This window comes from Schistocerca cancellata, chromosome 8, assembly GCF_023864275.1.
Source record: "Schistocerca cancellata isolate TAMUIC-IGC-003103 chromosome 8, iqSchCanc2.1, whole genome shotgun sequence".
NCBI lineage: Eukaryota > Metazoa > Arthropoda > Insecta > Orthoptera > Acrididae > Schistocerca > Schistocerca cancellata.
The window spans coordinates 249,509,883-249,535,804 of record NC_064633.1 but is presented as its reverse complement, the minus strand read 5'-3'; positions in this window follow the sequence as shown (position 1 = coordinate 249,535,804).

Below are 25,922 nucleotides of genomic sequence, written 5' to 3'. Positions count from 1 at the left end.
TGTTAACGAAGGCACGAGCATGTGGAATAAGTACATAAGTACGTAATTGCCTCGTAGACTTCTTAAATAATAGAACCTAGCATGTTGTCATCGACGACAAGTTGTATTAGGCTGTTTAGATTTTTATATTGGTAATGCCACGTAGCGCTCTGTATGAAAATCACTGGCTGTGCTGTGTGCAGCCTGTGGCTAGATTGCATTGTTGTCTGCCATTGTAGTGTTAGGCAGCGGCAGCTGGATGTGAACAGCACGTAACGTTACACAGTTAGAGGTGAGCCGCCAGCAGTGGTGGATGTGAGGAGAGAGAAAGCGTGGTTCCATCAATTCTCTCATTGTTTTCCTCCTAACTGGTCATTGGAGCACAGATTAGAATTTATGTGTGGCTACTTGGAGAATGAACCAGCTGTAAGAATGCGATCGGTCATTCACGATTGTCACAGTGAAGGAGAATTTTACCATGCCTTCCTCTCAGCATATTGGTCTTAAGCCACACAAGACCGAGTAAAACATAGCATCATGATGTTGAAACACTTTGAACAATCTGAATTTTCCAGTCTTGTCAAATATTTTGAAGACATGTTGCATAAGAATCAGTACCTGTCAAACCCATACAGCCCCTCAGAACTCATCCGCATTTGTTTAATCAAATTACCTGAACATTTACGGTGTATTATTTTGGCAGGACGTTGCAAAGACGACATTGAAGCTTTTCAGGGACTCTTACAAGAATTAGAAATTGACACAGACAGTAGTGGGATGCGAAAACAGGAACACAACAACTACAGGTCACATCCGTCGCAATTCCGCGATGAAAGAAATAATAACTGGACACGACAAGGCTATTCTCATAACGTAAATCGTGACCAAAACAGACACCACCCATATGACAACCGTTGGCAGAGTAGTAATAGTTACAGGGAAAGATCACCTTTCCGCAGCAATGACTATCACAGAGACAATCAGAGAAACAGACAATATGGGAACCAAAACAATTATTATCAAGGAGGCAGAATAACTTTAGACGCAACGGTCCAGCGCGCAGTTACGACTCAGGGAGAAATTCTCCACCACTTAACCGACAAGAAAGAAACTACAGGAACTACCGACATGACGACAGACGATGTGATCGTAACGACAGACGTGAATTTCATCAGAACTGGCGGGATTTAAACAGGGCAAGGCCCAGGTCTCCAAATCCCAATAATGGCGCGCGCCAATAAAGAGGTAGCAGACAATGACTCGCACCGCAGGCACCCGCGTGCGCCGGCTGGAACAGAGAAAAATAACATAGACGCTAACCTTGAGAAAAATTCAAGTATTCTTTACCAACGTATACAACATGATAATTGCTTTGAAGTTGAAACTCTGCGCGCAATAAGGGGTAAAAGATTGCCGCACATTTCACATGTAAAACCGTTTATTGAAAGATAATCTGCTTTTTAACTTAGTCTTTGCAATTTTCATTTCACGCTACTTGTACAATTTGTCACACTGAGAAACTGTTAACATGCAACAATGTTTGGAGTTAAATATCCAGTCAAGAACCAAGAGAACTTATTTAAACAGAAATTACAAATGCATTGTTATGGTGAACAGGCGACACAGTGTTATTGTGTATTTGCATTCTTGCTTGTTAGTTGCACGATTATGTAACGACTATAAGGCTCACATACTTGGAACATATACCGGCACTGCTAATGAAATTTTCATGCAACATTTTGGTTTGCTTGAGAGTGGATTCTGGATTTAAGGTACTTTCAGTGAGATACCAGATGAGAGAGTGGTTAGTTTATGTGACAGCTACACTATTTTATCATGACGCTACTAATGAGCGACAATTTACAATGTTGCTTTTGCGGTGTTTCTGTTTCATATCTGCACAGTTTTTCTGTATTATTCTGGGAAGTAAAACATGTTTTAGTAGTAACTTTTGTGGTATAGCTACAATGAGACAGCCTCTTTCGTAGCACAACAATACGTTACAGCACAGTACGTTCTTCACCACATCAATAAGCGTAATAACTAAGACATCTATACGCAAAGCATTTCACTTTTGTTTATCATGAGGTAAGTACATTGTCTTCTGCAGAACTTAGCTTTCGGACGATGATAACTACGACACTTCCACAGAGATTATCTTACAGCAAGACGCATATTTAGCGCTACAGGACACACATTTGAGTGATTAATTTTGTACTTAAATCATTTATTTTTAAAGATATTTGAAGTACAATGATACAAAGGTTTTCCGTAATACATTTCATTCCATTCTTGTAATCTGTAACACCTGAGGGTATAATTACATTCATCCTCAGCGGGGTACACGCTTACTTTGTGTACCATGTGTTTGGCAAGCACAAGGAGCCCTAGCTAATATGGTATTTGCTTATACAACTTTACACATCGGTACCATATTTCTCTAACACAAATTACACAGCTATCTGATCATTTAACTGAGAGATAAACATTTTTTTTTACTACGTCAGTGACACATGTTTACGTAATTACACCGTTGGATAACTTCACACTTATGAAATTGTATTTTGTCTGTACTTTGTGAATTGTTCATATTTTTTCGGAACCATTGTGATACTATGAGAGCTTTGAATGATGTATTTGGTATGAGATCATGACTTTTAAAGTACGTTTGAGGCAGATGACACTATTAAAATGAGCAGAGAATATTTTTTTATGGTTTGAAATTATTGCAGAAAGCTACCACTTTTTTGAGATTTGACTGAGGTGTTATGATGTTATTTTTACGACGACGATATGTATTATGATGTTGAGGTATGTTTATGTCAATAAGATGATGCTACCATATATGAGGAATGTGATTACGTGTTTATATGTATATGAATAATGAATAGAAGTTAGGGACTCTTGACTTGTGAAAAAGGATGTTGGAAACCAAGAATCGTACTTTAAGAGTTATGAAATGTGTGTAAATGTGTGAATGTATGACAATGGCAGCGAAAATTTTTGGACACTGTTATATTCATAGGATTTTGTTTCTACACATTTGTAACGCAAATTCTTGACCTGTGAAATATTTTTATATGAGACTGTCACTGTAGCGGAAACTGCTGTTGCAAATATTTCCGTAAGAAAGTTAAGTGACCACCTGCACATAATGCGTTGTGGGCACCCAGGTGTGTCAGACGCCTGGAGAACAAGCCATTAGTGTGAGTGCCTCGTCAGAAGCACAGGTAGAAAAAAAAGAAAGGGGAGGCCATTGTCTGCGCTACTAACATTTCCTTGTTGAAAGCATACTGTGGAGCTCGTAATTTATGATATTTACTGAAATGCCTAATGAAACGATGAGAAACATTTCACAGCTATTGTCTTGCTAGTTGAGAAAAATGCCATATGGCTTGCTTTATGTATTTATTTACACATTTTGTTTAATATCAAGTTTCTAGCTGCACTGCAGCATTGGTTAAAATAAAATTTAATATATGTACCAATATAGTTATTTTATACCTACAGATCCAGTCAATAAGAAATTTATGATTTACTTCCAAGAAAACGAGGGCACATAAACAGACATTTCCCTTCACAGGAATTGCATAAATAATTTCTTTACGATTTGGTAACTTATCTGCTAGTGTAAGTTCTCGTGATGCACCACTCTAGTGTTAAGATGTGACATAGGTATTAGACATGGCCATTTTAGTGTAATATTTTTTTCTGCTTGAGCTTTGTCATGTATAGATATAAGTTTTATATTTTTTATATTTGCTGCTGCTGTTTGCCAGGCATAGTGTTACTGAATTTGACTTTGTGTTACTCTTCTAAGCTATTTTTTCTTGTTTTCTGCACAGTGCCCTATATTAGTTGTAATTTATGCTGCTTGCTTTGCTATTTCTATTTTTTGTAATTGATGTTTGTATTAATTGTTTTATGTGATGCTGCATTGCCTCGTCCCTTAGTTTAGCATCTGAGCTCAGTAGATTTAAGTTAGCTTAAGAGGGGGTAGACTATATAAGAAACTAACTATGATGAATTGGACGAAATGCATTAAGAAGCTATAAAAAAAATGGTTTGGCCAAAAAAGTAGTGTACAGTGGAAAAAAACTATTTTTGAAAGAGGATGTGAACAGAATACAGAAAGCAGGCTTAGGTAGTACTTTTGGGAATAATGATGAACAAAGGGAGATCTCCATGCAAAATACTGCAGTAACACAGACCCTGTCCTTTCCTTTTGTGTCATCCCTCTATATGTTGTGTACCCTTGTGTATTTGTGTTTTTCCTGTCTTTATGTGTTTAGCTGATGAGAGCTATGTTGTAGACATTTTCTGATACTCTGTTATTTACTTTGTAAAGATGTTTAGACATTATTTATACTGTTTGGTTGCTCACATGTGAAGGTGATGTTTCAAACGTTCTTCTGATCTTTTATGTATTTACTTATGTCATAATTCCTGTAACACTGATGTATATGTTATTTCGATTCTTTTGTAAAGCCCATATTACTACAAATGTTATCTGTATTGTTATGTTTTTAATTATGTATTTTGTACCTTAGTCATTGTATTCTTATGTTATAAAATTGTAATTGACAGCAGTTCATCAAATTAAGTAACTAGTAAGTTCCATTTAACTGCAAACATTTCTGTTGGTCATAGTATATGGACATTAGTGTTTGCACGTGTGTTAATAATTCAGCAAGGGACTGGATAACAGCTTTGCTGGTTCTAAGGACAATTCAAAAATCTTTGTGAGTGCACGAGTGGTGGTTTATGGACTTGCTATATTATCCGCAAGACTCTTCAATGGTGATTGTGCACCCACACAGTCACAACAGATGGCTGCTGGCCATCTATACAAGGACTGCAGTGGGTGCATCTCTGGTGGCCCACCAATACCACAATCTCTACCAGGACTACAGTGGGTCTACTCTGTGATGACCTACCTACCAATATTCATCAACTTCGACTGACTCTGCTGTGGGTTTGCTCTGTTGTGGCCCATTACCTGTCTGCATGTCAAGAGTCAGCACAGTCTTTCCGTTGGAAGGACAACACTACTTCTTCAATACTGCATGGAAATCCACTACTTCTGTGTGCAATTTCTTTTACTAATGAGACTTTGTGAAAAAAACTGTAATTACTATTATGATGAATGATCAGGACTATCTTTATGGACTGTGAGAAAATTTTAGCTTTTGACCAACATTGTATTAATAAGTGTGTGCATTTGATATCTTTCTTACTGTAATTATGAAATAAATTTTCAAATCTGTATTGGCCACTGCCCAAAAATATTTGTAAAATTTTTTGTGGGGAGCGTGGGCGCTATGTAAGTAGGCTGTTTAGATTTTTATATTGGTAATGCCACGTAGCGCTCTGAATGAAAATCACTGGCTGTGCTGTGTGCAGCCTGTGGCTAGTTTGCGTTGTTGTCTGCCATTGTAGTGTTAGGCAGCGGCAGCTGGATGTGAACAGCGCGTAGCGTTACACAGTTAGAGGTGAGCCGCCAGCAGTGGTGGATGTGAGGAGAGAGATGGCGGAGTTTTGAAATTACATATATTATGACTTTTGATGATTTTAAGGTAAATACAGTGTTTGTTCTCTATTAAAATCTTTCATTTGCTAACTATCCCTATTAGTAGTTAGTGACTTCCGTAGTTTGAATCTTTTATTTAGCTGGCAGTAGTGGCGCTCGCTGTATTGCAGTAGTTCGAGTAATGAAGATTTTTGTGAGGTAAGTCATTTGTGAAAGGTATAGTTTAATGTTACTCAGGGCCATTCTTTTGCAGGGATCTTTGACAGTCAGATTGCGTTGCGCTAAAAACATTGTGTGTCAGTTTAAGCACAGTCGTGTATACTTGTTCTAAGTGGACGTTTCATATGTATAAATTTTTCTAAGGGGACGTTTCAAAGTGTTCATCAGAGGCAGAGGTATAGTCAGGAATGCCCCAGGGAAGTGTGGCAGGACCGCTGTTGTTCTCTGTATACATAAATGAATTGGCAGACAGAGTGGGCAGCAATCTGCCTTTGTCTGCGTATGATGCTATGGTGTACGGTAAGGTGTCGAAGTTGAGTGACCGTAGGAAGATGCAAGCCGACTTAGACAAAATCTCCAGCTAGTCCTAAATGTGAAAAACTGCAAGTTAATGTTGAGGAGTAGGAAGATCAAACATGTAAAGTTGGGAAACAGTATTACTAGTCGTCGCACTTCAAGCAGTCAAGTTGCTTAAATGTCAAGGGGTAACGTTGCAGCCGGCCGCGGTGGTCTCGCGGTTCTAGGCGCGCAGTCCGGAACCGCGCGACTGCTACGGTCGCAGGTTCGAATGCTGCCTCGGGCATGGATGTGTGTGATGTCCTTAGGTTAGTTAGGTTTAAGTAGTTCTAGGTTCTAGGGGACTGATGACAGAGCTGTTAAGTCCCATAGTGCTCAGATCCATTTGAACCACTTTTGGTAACGGTGCATAGCGATATGAGGCGGAAATAGCGTTGAAAACTATGGTAGGGAGGACGAAAGGACTGTTTATTGGTAGAATTTTTCGAAAGAGTGATACGTCTATGAAAGGGGACCGCATATACGACGCTGGTGCGACCTGTTCTTGAGTATGTTCGAGTGTTTTGGATCCATACCACGTCGGATTGAAGGAAGACATCGAAGCAAATCAGAAGCGGGCTGATAAATTAGTTACCGGTACATTCGAAAAACACGTAAGCGTTGCGTAGATTCGTCGGGAACTCAAATGGGAAATCGAGAACGGAAGGTGCCGTCCTTTTTGAGAAACACTACTGAGAAAATGATTATCGAAGAAGTCTACTACCGCCGACATACATTGCGCGTACTGACGGCGAAGATACAAAAAATTGGGGCTCATAGGGAGTCATATAGATAGTCGTTTTTTCTTCGTTATATTTTCAAGTGGAAGAGGAAAGGAAATAACAAGTAGTGGTATATGGTAACCTCCACCACGCTCCGTACGGTGGCTTGCGGACTATCTATGTAGATGTAGATGTAGTTGTCTGCTAGTAGGGAGACGATGATAAGCTAGCCAGTATCGCTCGGTGGAACGCGCGCTAATCGGCTGAGGGCCAATCAGCAGCATGTTGGCGCTCGTGTAGGCAGGTGGGGCGGTCAGAGCCGGAGATCAGGGCGGCGCTGTCGCGTGTCGCGGGCTATAGCCGGGAGCTGGGTGTGCGCCCCGGCGTGGCGCGGTGTGGATGGCCCGGCCTCCTCATGCAATATGCAGCAGCCCGCCGTGGGCGCCGAACACGTGTCAGGGCGGCGGCTACCCGCCGGCGACGGCGACGCCGACGCCGACGCCGACGCCGCTGCCGGGGCTTCTCAATCCGGCGCCGCCGCCGCAGCGGGAGGTCGAACCTCGCGGGCGCGCTGAGTGCTCAGGCCGGTCGCGGCTCAGCCCAGATTTGCCACAAATGGCTTTTTCATCCCCAATATCAAGACGTGTGTCTGCTTGTCGTCGACCTATGTTAGCCAGGGCGCCGACAACCAAGACACAAAGATAATATCTGCTCGTTTTGGATGACATCTTAGCCGAACATGTAATAAAAATGAACCCTTCCTATCGACATGGCGACTAAAGACGTCAGTTACTCGTAACTAAACTGTTTAATATACCTATGAACTCAGAGGATTTTACATTGCATGCAAGGTACTAAGTGAATGGCTGTGAAAAAAAAAACTGCTGCAGCTACTGCTGTTCTTTTGCAACTAATTGTTGAAAACTAGCAAACTGAGAAAGGTAGAGATAAAATTACGACACGGCAAAATTAATATTTCTTAGTTTTTTCTAAATCATCATGTGGATTGACAGGTTCGTTAAGTCTTACAATACGTATACGAATCAGCCAGAACAGTATCACCACCGATCCTGGCGAGGAATGATTGCAAGCCGGACTCACGCTTGGTGCAACGCACGGCTGCATGTAGTTTCAGCTAGCGTGCTGTCCGTGTGTAGAAGGTGATGGCGCGCCACCTATCTGAGTTTTACCGCGAGAGGATTGTGATGGCAAAGAGGCTCGGCAGTGCTATTTATAATCCGCCTTGATTGCAAAAAAATGTTTATTGACATGACCGGTTTCGGTTCCTCTAGAACCATTTTCAAATTTGTAACGATAATGATTCTAATTTATTATTTCCCAAATGAAAACCTTTTTCATTCAATTCAGTCAACATCAAATGTACCTGAACGTACCTGCAATTTCGGTTACAGGAGTGACCCGTCCACACACAGCAACGTTCACATGATGCGTCACATAAAATTGGTTGGCCGAATGCACGTCTTTTGTAATAATTATAAAACTGTTACCGACAGGTGGCGTCTGGTACATTTGTTACATTACATATGCACATACTGTATTGAGTAGATTTTTGTAATTTACTTTTATCTCTAAAAATACTTAATTAAACTCTGTAGTTGTCAAAATGAAAATACATAATAAAATTAACATTTTTATACGATCTAAAACAAAGGGCGATTTCTAAATCCATGGCGCTGATGTAGACTTGCTTTCCTCTATGGTCTGCTTCCGTGGTTCCCGCCATTTCGGTAGTGTGTCGCAATACGCCGAGTCGTCTGATGTCCATCGCTGTAGGCAAGAGGGCCGCGCAGGAGGGAACCGTCAATTACTCCAGGCGCTGCACGCATCTTCCAGCTTCCCCACCATGCAACATCTCTCATCCCTCGGCCTGGGCCTCCACACGCAACAGCTGTCATCTCAGTAAGTGGTCATAAATACTAAAATAGGCGTTATGATTGAACTCGCTTTGCTCGTTGACGATTAAATGCAGATCTCTCTTTCTGTAGGTGTATATATAAAAAAAATGGTTCAAATTGTTCTGAGCGCTATGGGACTTAACGCTGGAAGTCATCAGTCCACTAGAACTTACAACTACTTAAACCTAACCAAACTAAGGACTTCACACATATCCATGCCCGAAGCAGGATTCGAACCTGCGACCGTAGCGGTCGCGCGGTTCCAGACTGAAGCGCCTAGGACCGATCGGCCACTGCGGACGGCGTATATTTCAATTTCTTCCAAAATGTTAAGAAACCGTCCCTGATGAGCTCTATGTAGGTTGTCTAAATTTTGTTCAATGGCCGGCGGCGGTGGTCGAGCGGTTCTAGGCCCTTCAGTCCGGAACCGATCGACTGCTACGGTCGCAGGTTCGAATCCTGCCTCCGGCATGGATGTGTGTGATGTCCTTAGGTTAGTTAGGTTTAACTCTTTCTAAGTTGTTGGGAACTGATGACCTCAGATGTTAAGTCCCATATTGCTGAGAGCCTTTTTTTTTTTTTTTTTTTTGTTCAATGATCGTGACTGAGTTGTTTAAGGCAGCCATATGCGCACCGAACGCTGTTTTGTTTTGAGAGTTGGTGTGTTCCCTGAATCTGGTCTCAAAAGTTCCTACTAGTCTGCCCTATATATTGTTTACAGCAGTCATCACATTTGATTTTATATACACCTGAATCCTGAAATTTATTCCTACTAATACATATATTGTGCAAGGAACTTAAAAAAAATGCGAGAGGCTTGGATAGAGCATTTCGGAAACTGCACGTCTTGCCGGGTATTCGGGATGATTCTTGTATCTGCCTTCAAAACCAATGTGAAACCATATTTAGAGGTTGAGTTGTTGGGCGGCCACCCTCATTACGGATTTCAGACATCGTAGGCTGGGCAGACTGGTAAAACAGTACATGCACCGAATGGTGGCGAAACTATCATCAGATATTAATGCCGAGTGGAGTACAAGTACATCTGAACAAATAGTGCTCCGAACACTTCTAACGATGGGCCTCCGCAGCCGACGAGCCATGAATGTGCTAACGTTAACACCACGACATCGGCATGTACGACTGAAATGAGTACGTGACCATCGGCACTGGGCGTTGGCGCAGTGACAGAGCGTTGAATGGTATTATGAATGCCAATACCTTCTTTACCATGCCAATAGGAGGGCCCAAATTCGCCGTCTTCTAGGGGATAAATTTCTTGACAGCTGTACTGCGAGATAGAGACTACCTGGTGGCGACTCTGTTATGCTCTGGGGAGCATTCGCATGGGCATCCATGGGTCCAATGAGCTCGTGTACGGCATCGTGGTGGCCAAGAACTATGATATACTAGTGCAGACCACGAACACTCCTTCATGATGATAATCTCTCCCGAAGGCAGTGGCATTTTAGACCTAGGTAACGGGCCACCACAAGGTCAGAAGTGTGATGGACCAGTTCGAGGAAAAATGGAAATGAGCGTTTGACGTCATTGGCCGGGAGGCCCATTGCGGTGCAGGTCCAGCCACCTTGGTGCAGGTCTTATTACATTCGATGCCACATTGGGCAACCTGCGCGTTGGAAGGATTGCAATGACGTTGAAGACATCACAACACCCAGTCCCTGAGCGGAGAAAATCCTCCACCAATCCGGGAACCGAACCCGGGCCTGCAAGACAGCAATCCGTCACGCAGAGCACTCAACTATCGGGCGGACAGTTGTAAAAAAACCATGGCGAGTTCCAGTTGATGCGCGGGAACCCCAGCTCACGAGATCTGGACCTGGACGAATACATTTGGGATGTGGTTAAACGTGGTGTAAGAGCTCATCGCCCTCCTCGCCGGAATTGTCGATAAATTAGTGGCTTGGGTGCGCAGGTGTGGTTGCAACTCCCTCTAGCGCGCTACCAGGATCTCATTGCTTCCATGCAACGACCCGTAGGCACCGTCATCAGTGCCAAAGTTGGACGTAGCGGCTATTAGGTAGTTGGTCATAATGTTCTGGCTGACCAGTATGTGTATGGTAGTGGCGGCCAACAATTCAGCACGTGAGCCGTGGCCTGGCTGCACCCTTTCCCCACTGCCACGTCACTCTGTCTGCGTGAGACAAGAGGGAAGAGGGCGAGAATGCGAAAGTGCCGTATTTAGTTTGCGATATAGTCGCACTGCATACGAATTGATTTCATATTCATCAACAACGTAGATCACAAACGAAACAAACTTACGATGTCCAATAATAATTTTTTGCACGCTGAAAAAATAATACAGTTTTTATCCGGTATACTGACATGCAGTCAGTTTTCCAGATTTTTGCACTCTGCTTGCCAAGTAATGGTGTCTTACTTCGATTCATAATATAAAGCCATCTTCTCATACGTACAGTGGGTTCAGAAATTCCCATTGCACACTTCTAGGACTTGTATATGGGAGTGAATAAATAACATTTTGATAGGAACCCATGTTGAGAAAAGTACCATTTTCATTATACGACGGTTTCAGTTCAGGTGTGTAACATGTCGCCGTATGCTGAGGGAAAGAAGGAAGTGTTAGATTTGCTTGTCCAGGTATGCAATAAGGAGGGTGACGTGTATTACGTCAAACAGCCACCTGATTTTGAATCGAATGCAAAGTATAACTTACGAGACTCCTCTAGGAACAGAGGAAGGTCTGATGGCCCGACTTATGGCCGCTGCACTTGAAATTACAGAGGCACCAGGTGGGATGAAATGTGTTGAGCAGAACATGATTCGAAGGTACAACGTCTGTAACAATGTTTGTGGTCGCCACATCGGGCCACTGTTGTAATGCATCAGTACTACTCTGAACATACACTATGCTGGGTTCTTTTTGTCTTGGAATAATGTGAAGTTTAAGTTACCATAAAAACACGTGTACCTAAGTGATAAACATATGCTTAGTTGAGTTTCATTTCGAAATATTATCTAATAACTGTAGCGTGTAGTTCCTGAAGTGCAAGAGTTAAAGATCTGAATTGAAACCGTCGTCGAACGAAAACGATATGTTTCCGGACTTGGGTTCCTGTTCAAAATATCATGTTCTCACTAACTTCTGCAGCTTCTAGAAGTCTGTAACGTGAGAAATGAAATGTTGTAAACTTTTTGCAAACTTATATGGAGATGTGCAAATTCTACCTGAAGAAAACAATGTAGAGATTCTGCAGAGTTGTAGCGTAAAAAGATTTGTGTTTAAGACTACAGGTACTCTGGAGATCAAACAGTTATATCTGCACATGCGCAGCTGCACCCTGAAGTGAAATGGCAAACGCTATCGAGAACACCTCAAAGCAGAAGTAAGATTGGCAGTATCCTCAAAACGTTTAGAAAACTACCCTTGTAGTTCTTTCAAGGCTACAATGAATTTTCCCAAGCCCGTGTTTTCTTTAATGTCATTGAGCTTAAGGAAGAGAAATGTGTTTGTCAGAATTTATTCTTTCCACAATGCGATTTTTTTCAATGCATCTCCATCGAATGAAATTGTTTCCCACGTTGCAGTATCGTACTACGGGCAGGGTACAGTAAAATCCATTTAAAACACGATATGTGCAATCCATTCCGTATGTTCTAATTTTCCCTTTCTTAAATTTGACAGTAGCGGGTTTTAAACCGAAAAGCCGTTACAGGCATTACCCTTGACATAACCAACATTCTTCATAGTGAAATACAAAGTCTCTATATTCTTCGTTCATTTCCACTGATAACTGTTGCAACTGACAATGGAATCATGGATGCCACTTCATAAATTTTACCATTTGTTCCATCTATTACTTCATGTGCTCTATACCAGTAAATTTAGCACAGATTTGTAATATTTCGCTTGTTCATTATCAAGTAAAGATTTAAATTGTTTCTGAATGATAATCAGATGCCATTTCATAACAAATTCACGGTTCCCATCGATTATGCGGCTACGTAATAGATACTGAAAACTCTCATTCCTCTCCTCTGCTACTCTCATTCATTAAGCAAAGAATTGGTAGTCAGTATGCTGCCTGATATTTTATTTTAGCAGAAAAAAAGTATATAAATTCCTAAGTGTCCAAACTGCTGAGATCATCGGTCCCTAAACTTCACACTACTTAAAGTAACTTAAACTAACGTATGCTAAGAACAACACGCACACCCATGCCTGAAGGAGGACTCGAAACTCTGGCGGGAGCGCCGCGCAATATGTGACATGGCGCCTCAAACCATGCGGCCATTCCGCGCGGCTATTTTAGTATATAAGATTATTTTGCCTAATTTGCCTTCATCAGTATGTCTGCAAACAATCATATTTTTCATAATTTACATAATATATAATTTACAAATATTTCTTTTTGAATTTGGTGTTGTACTCACGTCCTGATGTTGTAGATGGATAAATGTCAATTTCCAACTTTTATTGCTGTCTGAAGTTGTTGGATGTCACATTTTCTTAAAGGCCTCTGACTTCCAATATCGAGACTGCTTCTTTTTGTGCAAACAGTCACTGGACCTTTGAATGCCTTCGTAACACTAAGAAATAGCGATGGGCAATCAGCGCTGACGTCACGACTCTGCCGGAAATAGAAGGTCCGACAGGCGTGAGGTTTGGCGAGCTGTGGCTGGCCACGACCGACAGATTTCTGCATACAAATTAGTGTCATCCTGGAAACTAGCTTCCTGTAGAACTATCCATTCAGTTTGGATTTCGTTCGAAGTACGTGTAAGATATCTCAGCTCAGTGGTTTTTAATATCGTGTTGACCTTGATTGCAATTAAACCGTATTTTCGAGAATACCCTATTTTCTCCGCATGGTGTTCCCGATTCCCAGAATCAGATGGTCGGTAGATATCCAATTATCTGAGTCTGGGCTTGGGGCATCCATAGCATCCCATACCTCATCACGCTGTTAGTTGCAGTTACACAAAAAGAGACTTCAGGTATTTAAGGCAACCCGCGAGCAATAGAGGTGGCTTCTGTTCTACGGTGGATGCAAAATGACTGACGAAGACGCTCGCGATGATGATAATGCTGACATGTCTATCAATATAGATGAGAGATAAGAGCTACCAAAATACCAGAGGAACTCTGGTGTGGCGCAAGGAACTCCGAATCAGGCAACCTCTAGCTGCTTACGCTTAGATTTATAGATCCCACCAGTTATCTACTCTGTCGAAACCGCTAGATTACTTCCTGCACTACAGTTGTGAGGAGAATTAAAAAGTGTGGAACGTTTAAAATTTTGTTTTGCATTCGATGGAGCATGTGCTAAATGCGGCATATCCAGAGCTCAGATTTGAATTCAGTAAGAACACCGAAAAGTTTACAAGGTACTGAGATAAGCTTGATAAAAATGCAAATCCGTGCAATTTATGTATTAAAAGCAGTTGAGATAGACAACTACTATGTGAATTTATTTTGGTTGTATATGAATAATTAACAGATCTCTTTTAATGTTTCTGGGGCTTTACACTAAAAGGGTCCACACCAACCGACAGTAGTAACCAGAAATCAGGAATTCTGAGCGTTTAGTAATGTAATACCAGATTTTGTCGTACAAAATGTGGTGTATCCAGTATAGAATTTATATTTATTTTCAAAATTTACATATTACAAATGTAAGGTGTATTTAAAGGTTCATGTGCGCATTGTTTTCGCCACACGCAAGTGAGATCCATTGTCATGCACCGATGTGAGCTTATTTTCATGAACCTATACGATTAAATCAATATTTCGGAAAACTGTAAGCGGTTCTGTAATCATATTGGGCACAACACAGCAACAGTGTGGCATCATGTGTCGAGTATTAAATATAAAACGATATCCGATTATTCCACTCGGAGGTAATAATTACATGGCTCTAGGAGCCTGGGAATTAGCACAGTACTTTTACAAGTACTTTTACAAATACACATTGGCCAAACAGGCCGGAGCTTTACTATACGACACAAAGAACATACATCAGGTACCGCACGAACAAAATCAGTCTTCGGCCATCACATAACTTTTAATAAGCATGCCGAAAGGACGGTACAACAGAATTTGCAAGTCCTTCATTACGCTAATAAGGGCTTATTATTAATATTTTGGAGGAGATCGAGATATATGCTCATTATAGAGATGAACCGTCAGTGCTTCTCAATGAACAGTTGGATTTTCGTGAAAAACATTTTTATGATCTCTTTGACGAAATTCTATGAACACGTATGTACTCTTTTGTTCAGAAAATCATAGGACCCAGTTTTATCCATGGCAGAAATATATCTTAGAACAGTAGATAAATATTTATATCAAAATGTTATACTTCCAACTAGAATTATTATGAAATATAGCTTCATTTTTAATAAATCAGTTTTATGACATTTAAAAAAAATCTATGTAATATCATACCACTCTGCAGCTGATCATTCCATTATTACATATAGCTCCAGTGCCAAATAATGTTAATATAAGACAGACAGACTGAATCTAACACAGGTGTACACTTGCAGTCAAGTCACAACTCACATATCGATATTATGCCACAATGCCAAAGACCTTCACAACATCGTTGGCTTTGAAACCATTGTGGTAGTACCACCTTAGCCCATAGAGGGCACACTGAGTATACGTCGTCTGCACAGTTATTTTTAAAGCTTTTAATTGATATTTTACACAATATTTCAGTAGTTGCATGGCTGTAAAGAGATATTTTATACATAACTATTTTTATGTTATTGTTGTACTTTGTTTTCTTACGTTTTGACGATTATGTGAACCCGTTTTACACAGATTAGTTGATGTGAGGTAGAGGGAGAAGAGGTAGGCGGAGCATCTTCGTATTTAAGCGTATGCCCGTCGGTTGCTGGCACCAGTTGACATCACAGCAGCTGAGAAGAGTGCTCCACCTACCATCTTCGAAGGTTGCCATGGGTATAACAAGTCTTAGTATTTTATCCTTATAAGCATTTTGTCACATTTTATTTTCAGTCTAGTAAGGTTTCTATTTCTTTCTAAATTGAACTACAGGTCTCATGATGGTCGTGCGATAAGACCGAAACCGGTCACCTATGTTCTTGAAGCATACGTGATATGATAAAGACAGATTTTTTGTATGAAAAATTTTTACAAGTATTATTTATATGGTTAATTTCTTGTACGATTTGCTGTAAGATCCTTGGGAAGCACTTGGAAGCTTGTGAGAGAAAGTCATTGACTTTTTCTAATTAACCATGCTGGTTCAAAGGCACAGTAGTGTGCGTTCATCTGATTTAATGTCAATTATGTCTTCCTAACATAATTTTTTTTTAAATAGTGGTCGCAGGTTCGAATCCTACCTCGGGCATGGATGTGTGTGATGTCATTAGGTTAGTTAGGTTTAATTGGTTGTAAGTTCTAGGGGACTGATGACCTGAGAAGTTAAGTCCCATAGTGCTCAGAGCCATTTGAACCATTTTTTTTAAGAGGGTATAGGAACCCGCAGTGTGTGGTGCGTTGTACTTTTCCCTTTCTTTAGAGTAATGGTGACGAAATGTTTTGCAGTTGTGTCTTGCTTCAGCATACAATGTCTGCTTCCATTATCTAACGTGCCCTGACGGAACCTAATCAGGAGGTTATTTAACTCATACTGAGGTACATATAGATCGTCAAAGGACGATGTCTAACAAGTCAGTGACACGTTGTGAAAACTTACGTTAGTAATTTAGATTGACGGTGTACTCACTTTTTGTAAATCTCCTGCTTTGTGTCAAGAATATATCATGAATAAGGGAACTCAGACTCTGCTAACATCACTGTGGAGTTCGACAAAGTAACATGCGTGCATCATCCGTGTAATAGTCTTGTGTATAACCTACAGATGGATACTCACGTTGTCACGAACACGATGCCATTGGTCCGTTTCTACCTTGTGACCTCAACGACGGGTGCTGTTCTTGACGTAATAATGGTGTAATCTTTTGTAGTATTTAGTTGTAAACGCTGTTTGTTAAACAAAACGTGTCTGTTCGAAGAGTCCATGGGTGTACTGGCGGTTCATGGTGTCCAACGGGCACAATATTTCGGTGATCAGACAGCGAGCCAGCCTTGTCTTGGTACGAGGGAGGGTGCAATTTAACCGCCACAGCCTTGAGTACAACTCCCAGGAACTATTTAAACTACATCTACAACTGGCCAATCATTTTAACTGCTGGACCTGAGACGGGACGCGGTTTCAGACCTGGAGAAGGGCCTTAACTTTGCTTCCATCCTAGGTTCACGTCGGTCGCGGACATCGTCAGCGCAGTTGAACAAGTTGCAGCGCGACTACCACCTGAAGCAGCTGAAGAAGTAAGTTGGGAAACCTGGCTTGCTCTGACGAGAACTGAACGAGCGGAGACCAACATTACCAGCAGAGAGAGATGGCCATTCGGGAACTGGGAGACTGTTGTCTTACCGGCTGACAAATACAGGTCTATTGTTGTTCTTTCCCATAAGGACTACATTGAGAAGATGCCGCGTCTGCTGGATAACGGTGCCTTCAGGAAGGTCAACGCTGACCCCACAAAGAAGGTGGAGTACAAGACAAGAGCTCTTCTCAAGGACGCGGATTTACCAGAGGGGGTCACCAAAAAATTGTTACCTAAAGGACATGTACCGCCAAAACTTAATGGACTACCCGAAGTCCAAAAAAGAGGGGATGTCAGCAATATTGGGGCACCTGCATACATGCTGGCAAAATACCTGGTGGAAATACTACGCCCTTATGTAGGTAATGACCTCACCAAAACTGTAATTCTGCAGATTTTGTAAAACGTCAGGACAGTTTCAGGCTGCAAGACTCAGATTTCCTGGTGAGCATTGATATTGTTTCGTTATTCACCAGGGCGCCTTTGAGAGACTCATTCGAGGTTATTGGGTAGGAATTTGAGGAAAAGACAACAGACCTCTTCAAGCATGTCATAACCTCCACGTCTTTTCTGTTTGATGGAGAATACTACGAACAAACGGAAGGAGTCGCAATGGGCATCCCACGCTCATCTGTGGTCGCGAATTTGTGTATGGAGTACTTCGAAAAATGGTTCAAATGGCTCTGAGCGCTATAGGACTTAACTCTGCGACCGTAGCGGCCGCGCGGTTCCAGACTGTAGCGCCTACAACCGCTCGGCCACCTCGGCTGGCGCAGTACTTCGACGAGGAAGCCTTGGCGTCATCCAAATGGAACCTACTTGTTTTTTTTCCGTTATGTGGATGACACGTTCATCATCTGGTCCTGTAGCAGGGACAAGCTACTGAACTTTCTTACACATCTGAACTCCACACATTCCAACATCCAATTCCCAATGAGAACGAAGCAGAAGAAAGATTACCTTTCCTGGACGTCATGGTCAAGAGAAGAGCTAATGGACGTTGGGTCTCGATGTGTGCAGGAAGAAAACGCACACTGATCTGCATTTGCATGCAGACAGCTATCACCACCCTTCTGAGAGGAATGGGGTTCTAAAAACAATGGTACACAGTGCGCGCAGTATCGGACGCAGAGAGTCTGCCCCAAGAACTGAACAACTCAAAACTTTATTCCGAAAGATCGGGTACTCGGAATGGCAGATTAGACGCGCTCTCCGCCCCACCACAGCAACACAACCTTTGGAGACAGAAAAATCACGGAGGAAGAAGTAGTCACTGTATTTATTCCGTACACTGGCGCAGTATCGGGGAAAATCGGACGCATAGTAAAGAAACACAGAGTTAAATCTGCAGTTTGCCCGCCCAGTGAAACAAGAGTGTTATTGGGAAGTGTGAAATATGGTCTCGGCTTGCGAAAGGCCGGCATATACCAGATTCCTGTCAGAGCGGTAAGACGTATATTGGACAGAAAGTGTGCACCATCGAAGATCGTTGCCGACAACATCAAGGACACACACGACTGAAGTATCCTAACAAGTCGGCGCTCGCAGAGCACTGTCTGTCCAAAAAAACACGAGGTGGATTACGAGCGTACCGAGATCTTCTTGCAGAAGCAACGAAAAAAGCATGCAAAGTATAAAAAAACACAAAATCTCCAAGTTTGGCAAAGTTTCACAAAAGTTCGAAATATAGCCCTTACTTCAATGCGAGAAGCTTTTAAAAATTTGCACAACGAAATTCTCTCTCTAAACGTGGCAGAGAACGCAAAGAAATTCTGGTCATACATAAAGCACACCAGTGGCAAGACGCGATCAATACCTTCGCTGCTCGATAACAACGGTGAAGTCACTGATGACAGTGCCACTAAAGCAGAGTTATTAAACACGGTTTTCCGAAACTCCTTCAGCAAAGTAGTAAATTATCCTGGATTCCAATCAAGAACAACTGCTAAGATGAGAAACACAGAAGCAGATATCCTCCGTGTAACAAACCAGCTTAAATCACTTAATAAAGGCACGGCCTCCTGTCCAGATAGTATACCAGTCAGGTTCCTCTCAGAGTATGGTGATAACATGGCTCTATATTTAGCAATTATATAAAACCAATCGCTCACAGAAATATCCGTACCTAAAAAGTGGAAAATTGCTCAAGACCCATAAAGGGAAGCAGGAGTAATCCGCTGCACTACAGGCCTATATCACTAACGTCAATTTGCAGTAGCGTTTTGGACCATATACTGTATTCGAACATCGTGAAGTACCCCGAAGAAAACGATTTATTGACACATAGCACGTTTTCGGAAAATATCGTCCTTGTGAAACACAAAACTAGCTCTTTATACTCATGAAGTAATAAGTGCTATCGACAGATGATGACAAACTGATTCCATATTTTTAGATTTCCAGAAGGCTTTCGACTCCGTTCCTCACAAGCATCTTCTAACCTACCTGCCTGCCTACGGAGTATCGCCTCAGTTGTGTGACTGTATTCGTGGTTTCCTGTCAGAAAAGTCACAGTTCGTAGTAATAGACGGAAATTAATCGAGTAAAACAGAAGTAATATCCGGCGTTCCCCAAGGAAGTGTTATGGGCCCTCTATTGTTCCTGATCTATATTAACGGCATAGGAGACATTCTGAGAAGCTGTTTTAGATTGTTTGCATATGACACTGTCATTTACCGTCTTGTAAAGTAATCAGATGATCAAAACGACTTGCAAAATGATTTAGATAAGATATGTGTATGTTGCGAAAAGTGGTAATTGACTCTGAATGAAGAAAAGTGTGACGTTATTCACATGAGTACTAAAAGATATCAGCTAAATTTCGATTACGCGGTAAGTCACATAAATCTGAAGGCTGTAAATACATCTAAATACTTAGGGATTACAATTACAAACAATCTAAATTGGAACGAACACGTAGATAATATTGTGGGTAGAGCAAACCAAAGACTGCAATTCATTGGCAGAACACTTAGAAGGTGCAACAGGTCTACTAAAGAGACTGCTTACAGCACGCTTTTCCGCTATTTTCTGGAGTATTGCTGTGCGGTGTGTGGTCCGCATCAGGTGGGACTGACGGATGACATCGAGAAAGTGCAAAGAAGGGCAGCTCGTTTTGTATTATCGCGGAATAGGGAAGATAGTGCCACAGATATGACACGTGTACTGGAGTGGCAATCATTAAAACAAAGGCGGCTTTCGTTGCGACGGGATCTTCTCATGAAATTTCAATCACCAGTTTTCTCCTCCGATTGCGAAAACATTCTATTGGAGCCCACCTACATAGCGAGAAATGATCATCACGATGAAATAAGAGAAATAAGGCCTCGCACAGAAAAAATTAAGTGCTCGTTTTTTCCACGTGCCGTTCGAGAGTGGAACGGTAGGGAGACAGCTTGAAGGTGGTTTATCAAACCCTCTGCCAGGCACTTTATTGTGAATAGCAGAGTAATCACGTAGATGTAGATGTAGACTACTAAACACTAGGACAGCGTTGTCAGAGAGGCTACAGAAATTCACACCAGGGACGAACTCATCAACCGACACTGCGATTATAATCTTAGCAAGGCATGGGAACATGCACTGACTATAATTAAGGAGACCTTAGCAACGAAAACGATATGGTGATCTGGGCGGTCTTAGCAACCACACCGACGCTGCCGCAGACGCCGACCTCTGCGTCTCCTCAACTGCCGACGTGCGACTGTGGAGTGGACCTCGGAGCAAACGGCCCATAGGAGGAGGGGATATAAGGCAGCCGCCCGCCCTAAGGATCTGAGTTCGTCGGCATGCCTGACAATGGCGACAGGTCTGATCGCCGAAATATTGTGCCCGTTGGACGCTACGAACCGGAGGTAGACCCGTGAAATCTTCGATCTACAAATACGCAGGGAGAAACTGAAGAATCACAAAATGTGTCTAGTTGACTTAGGTGTGTGTTTCAACAGTGAAATGTAAATGATGGAAAACTGTGCTGTGGTTGAACATTATAGGTGTATATGTAAGGATGTTTTAGTGTATTAACTTATTTAGTTAACTGATTTTTGACTAATAATTGATGTTAAACATGTTGATCGTGTGAGATGTGGGGATGGTATCACTATCGTGAGGGGGATCTGCCAAATGCTTAAAGAAGAAAAAGTGGAGAGTTTCCAGAATGAGATTTTCACTCTGCAGCGGAGTGTGCGCTGATATGCAACTTCCTGGCAGATTAAAACTGTGTGCCCGACCGAGACTCGAACTCGGGACCTTTGCCTTTTGCGGGCAAGTGCTCTACCATCTGAGCTACCGAAGCACGACTCACGCCCAGTGCTTCGGTAGCTCAGATGGTAGAGCACTTGCCCGCGAAAGGCAAAGGTCCCGAGTTCGAGTCTCGGTCGGGCACACAGTTTTAATCTGCCAGGAAGTTTCATATCAGCGCACACTCCGCTGCAGAGTGAAAATTTCATTCTGGAAACATCCCCCAGGCTGTGGCTAAGCCATGTCTCCGCAGTATCCTTTCTTTCAGGAGTGCTAGTTCTGCAAGGTTCGAAGGAGAGCTTCTGTAAAGTTTGGAAGGTAGGAGACGAGATACTGGCAGAAGTAAAGCTGTGAGGACTGGGCGTGAGTCGTGCTTCGGTAGCTCAGATGGTAGAGCACTTGCCCGCGAAAGGCAAAGGTCCCGAGTTCGAGTCTCGGTCGGGCACACAGTTTTAATCTGCCAGGGAGTTTCAAAAAGTGGAGAGTTACCGGAAGTAAAAGAAATCCATTATCGTGTCCACAGAGAAGCTACTTGTGTCTCAGAATAAAGGCGATAAATCAGATCACCAAGAATAAGCGCATGTACGTAATGGAAAGACATTCGTTGTTGCAGCTTATTTCACTTGTAATGATAACGTCTTGGGTTCTGGGTTCTAACCTGACCACTGTTAGAATTGTGATTAAAAGCAAGTGGCAATGAGGGACGAAGACTTCGGTCCTTATGAAGTCACTCATGTTCTGCAAACGATCTTGTCAAAGGGGGTGGAGGAGCGGACGCATGTTCAGGGCACTCTCTTGCCCTTAGGGTGGGAAACTGCGCTGAAAAGGCGGAAGAATCAGCGATGATACAGAAGACAATGGGAACCACGCCACTAAAGACACATAAAGTGTATCCACAGGACATGTAGTCTTTAAATGAAAAAGTCTCATGATGATGTCTCCATTGGCAAAAGATTCCACAAAAGCCCCCATTCAGATCTTCGGAGAGCGTTGCCAAGGAAGAGACGACCGTGAGAAGAAGATTCAATAGCCAACGAAAGGGTAAGATACTACGGGTCGTGGCCTAGGATGTCAGAATTTTTAACGTGGTAGGGAAGCTAGAAAATCTGAAAAGGGAAATTTACATGCTCTGTCTACATACAGCGGAATACACAAGCTCAGTCTAGATACAGCAGGGATCGGAGAACTGAAATGGAAAAAAGACAGGGATTTCTGGTCAGATGATTATAGGGTAATATCAACAGCAGCAGAAAGTGGTATAACATGAGTAGGATTCGTAATGGACAAGAATGTAGGCCACAGATCGTTACTGTGAATAGTTTAGTGATAGGTTTGTTCTCATCAGAGTCGATAGCAAACAAACACCGACAACAATAGTTCAGGTATACATGCTGATGTTGCAAGTGGAGCATGAAGAGCTACAGGAAGTATATGAGGATATTCAAGGGAAACTTCGATACGTAAAGACACAAGAAAATCAAACAGGATTAGAATGCGGTTGTAGGGCATGGAGTAAAAAAAATGGTTACCGGAAAATACGGACTTGGTCGTATTAACGAGAGAGGAGAAAGGCATAATTATTTCTGCAAATGGTTTCAGCTAGTAAGAATGAATACTTGGTTCAAGAATCATACGAGGAGGCACTTTTCTTGTAAAAAAAAAACTGAGAGATGCAGGAAGATTTCAGTTAGATTACATCATGGTCGGCAGAGATTGCAAAATCAGATGAAGGATTGTAAAGCGTGCTCTGGAGCATTTATAGCTTTAGGTCACAATTTAATAATGATGAAGAGCAGACTGAAGTTTAAGATTATGCAGGATGGTCCATTCATAGTGACTGGGCTAAACATCTCATGAAATTAGCATCAAACGAAAAACTAAGAAGAACAAATGTGTTCGAGCGTGCCGGGGGAAAAGAAATGGCGCTATGGATGGTTCACTAGATGGTGCTGTCATAGGCCAAATTGATAGAAAGTGCTTTTCTTAAATAGGTAACCAATTTTTTCTTACATATTCGTATAGTACCTAAATAAATATGAATGTTTGGTGTAGGACACTTGTTTTGCTTTACAATAGATGGCGCTGTAATATTTCAACACTTATACGTGATATGCTTCGCCCATTTAGATGAACAGTTGGTAACAATGTCGTTTTGTAAATTAAAACACAAAAAGTAGTTACGTTTCGACTTTATTTCTGTTGTTCCAATGTGATACATTTACTTTTGTGACCTTTTCATAAGTTATGGGAACGCATACTGTTACTGCGTGAGCAACCGTAGCAACCTCATTAATTTAATAAATGCTCAGAATGATGTCCTTCAGTTTCAATTCATTTGGCAATAAGCTAACAGAAATTCCTCTCAACTGCGAGTAGATTTTCGCATATGCATTGACAATGCGCTGACGCATGTTTTCAGGCGTTGTCGGGGAATCACGATAACAAATATCAGTTTCCACCAAAGAAAGAAGTCCAGAGTCGTAAGGACCGGTAAACGTGCAGACCATGATATGGTGCTTCTACGACCAATCCACCTGTCATTAAATGTTCTAGCCGGTCTGTGTGTCTGAGCCGTTCTAGGCGCTTCAGTATGGAACCGCGCGACCACTACAGTCGCAGGTTCGAATCCTGCCTCGGGCACGGATGTGTGTGATGTCCCTAGGTTAGTTAGGTTTAAGTAGTTCTAAGTTCTAGGGGACTGATGACATCAGATGGGAAGTCCCATAGTGCTCACAGCCATTTGAACCACTAAATATTTTATTTAATACGTCTTCAACTGCACGTGTACTATGTGCCGGACATCCATCATGTTGAAAGTACATCACCATTCTCTCATGAAGTGAAACGTCTTGTACTAGGTAAAACATTAATTAAGAAATCGGCATACATTGCTCCAATTAAATTGCCAACGATAAAGTAAGAGTCAATTAGATGTCTTGCTATAATACCACACTATAAGCTAGTCCACCAGTGTCACTGATGTTCCACTAGTTGCAGCTATCGAGTATTTTCTGTTGGCCAATAGTGCATATTATCAAGATTTACGTTACCTCTGTTTGTGAATGACGCTTCATCACTAAATACAACTCTTGAAAAAAAAAACTGTTATCGTTTCGTAAGGTATTTGATGCCCAGTTCCCAAAAGTTACACGACGTTCAAAATCATCGCCATTCAATTCCTAGTGCACAGAAATATGGAAAGGGTGAAATGTCTGATGATGTAGAATACTCAAAACCGACGTTTTTGAAATTACCGATTATTATTCAATTTGTCTCCTACCGATGTGCGGATTAGCCTCAACTGCAGCTAAACAATTGCAGATAAACATCTGAATAATTCTTCTTTGGGTGAAAACTTCCGGTTTCTTTAAATACCTCATCCTGCATTCACTATGAATCAGTACGTAAAGGACACCCATTAGCAGCCAGAGGACATTGATTTCCACTAGTGGCCATTAAAGTTACTGCACCAAGAAGAAATTAAGATGATAAACGGATATGCATTGGACCAAAATGTTATACTAGAACTGACATGTGATTACATTTTCACCCAATTTGGGTGCGTAGAACCAGAGAGGTCAGTACCCAGAAGAACCACCTCTGGCCGTAATAACGGCCTTGATACGAATGGGCATTGAGTGAAACAGAGCTTCGGTAGCGTATACAGGTACAGTTTTAACACGATACCATAGTTTATCCAGAGTAGTGACTGGCGTATTGTGACGAGCCAGTTGCTCGGCCACCATTGACCAGACGTTTTCAATTTGTGAGAGATCTGGAGAATATGCTGGCCAGGCAGCAGTCGAACATTTTCTGTATCCAGAAAGGCCCGTACAGGACCTGCAACGTACAGTCGTGCATTATCCTGCTGAAATGTAGGGTTTCACAAGGATCGAATGAAGGGTACAGCATCGGGTCGTAACACATCTGAAATGTAACGTCCACTGTTCAAAGTGTCGTCAATGCGAACAAGAGGTGACCGTGATGTATAACCAGTGGCACCCCATACCATCACGCCGGGTGATACGCCAGTATGGCGATGAGAAATACACGCTTCCAATATGCATTCACCGCGATGTCGACAAACACGATTGCGACCATCATGATCCTGTAAATAGAACCTGGACTCATCCGAAAAAGTGACGTTTTGCCATTCGTGCACATAGGTTCGTCTATGAGTACACCGTCGCAGGCGCTCCTGTTTGTGATGCAGCGTCAAGGGTAACCGTAGCCATGGTCTCCGAGCTGATAGTCCATGCTGCAGCAAACGTCATCGAACTGTTCGTGGAGATGGTTGTTGTCTTGCAAACGTCCCCAACTGTCGACACAGTGATCGAGACGTGGCTGCACGATCCGTTACAGCCATGAGGATAAGATGCTGTCATCTCGACCGCTAGTGATACGGGGCCGTTGGGATCCAGCACGGCGTTCCGTATTACCCTCCTGAACCCCCCGATTCCATATTCTGCTAACAGTCATTCGATCTCGACCAACGCTTTCAGCAATGTGGCGATACGATAAACCGCAATCGCGATAGGCTACATTTCTACCTTTATCAAAGTCGGAAACGTGTTG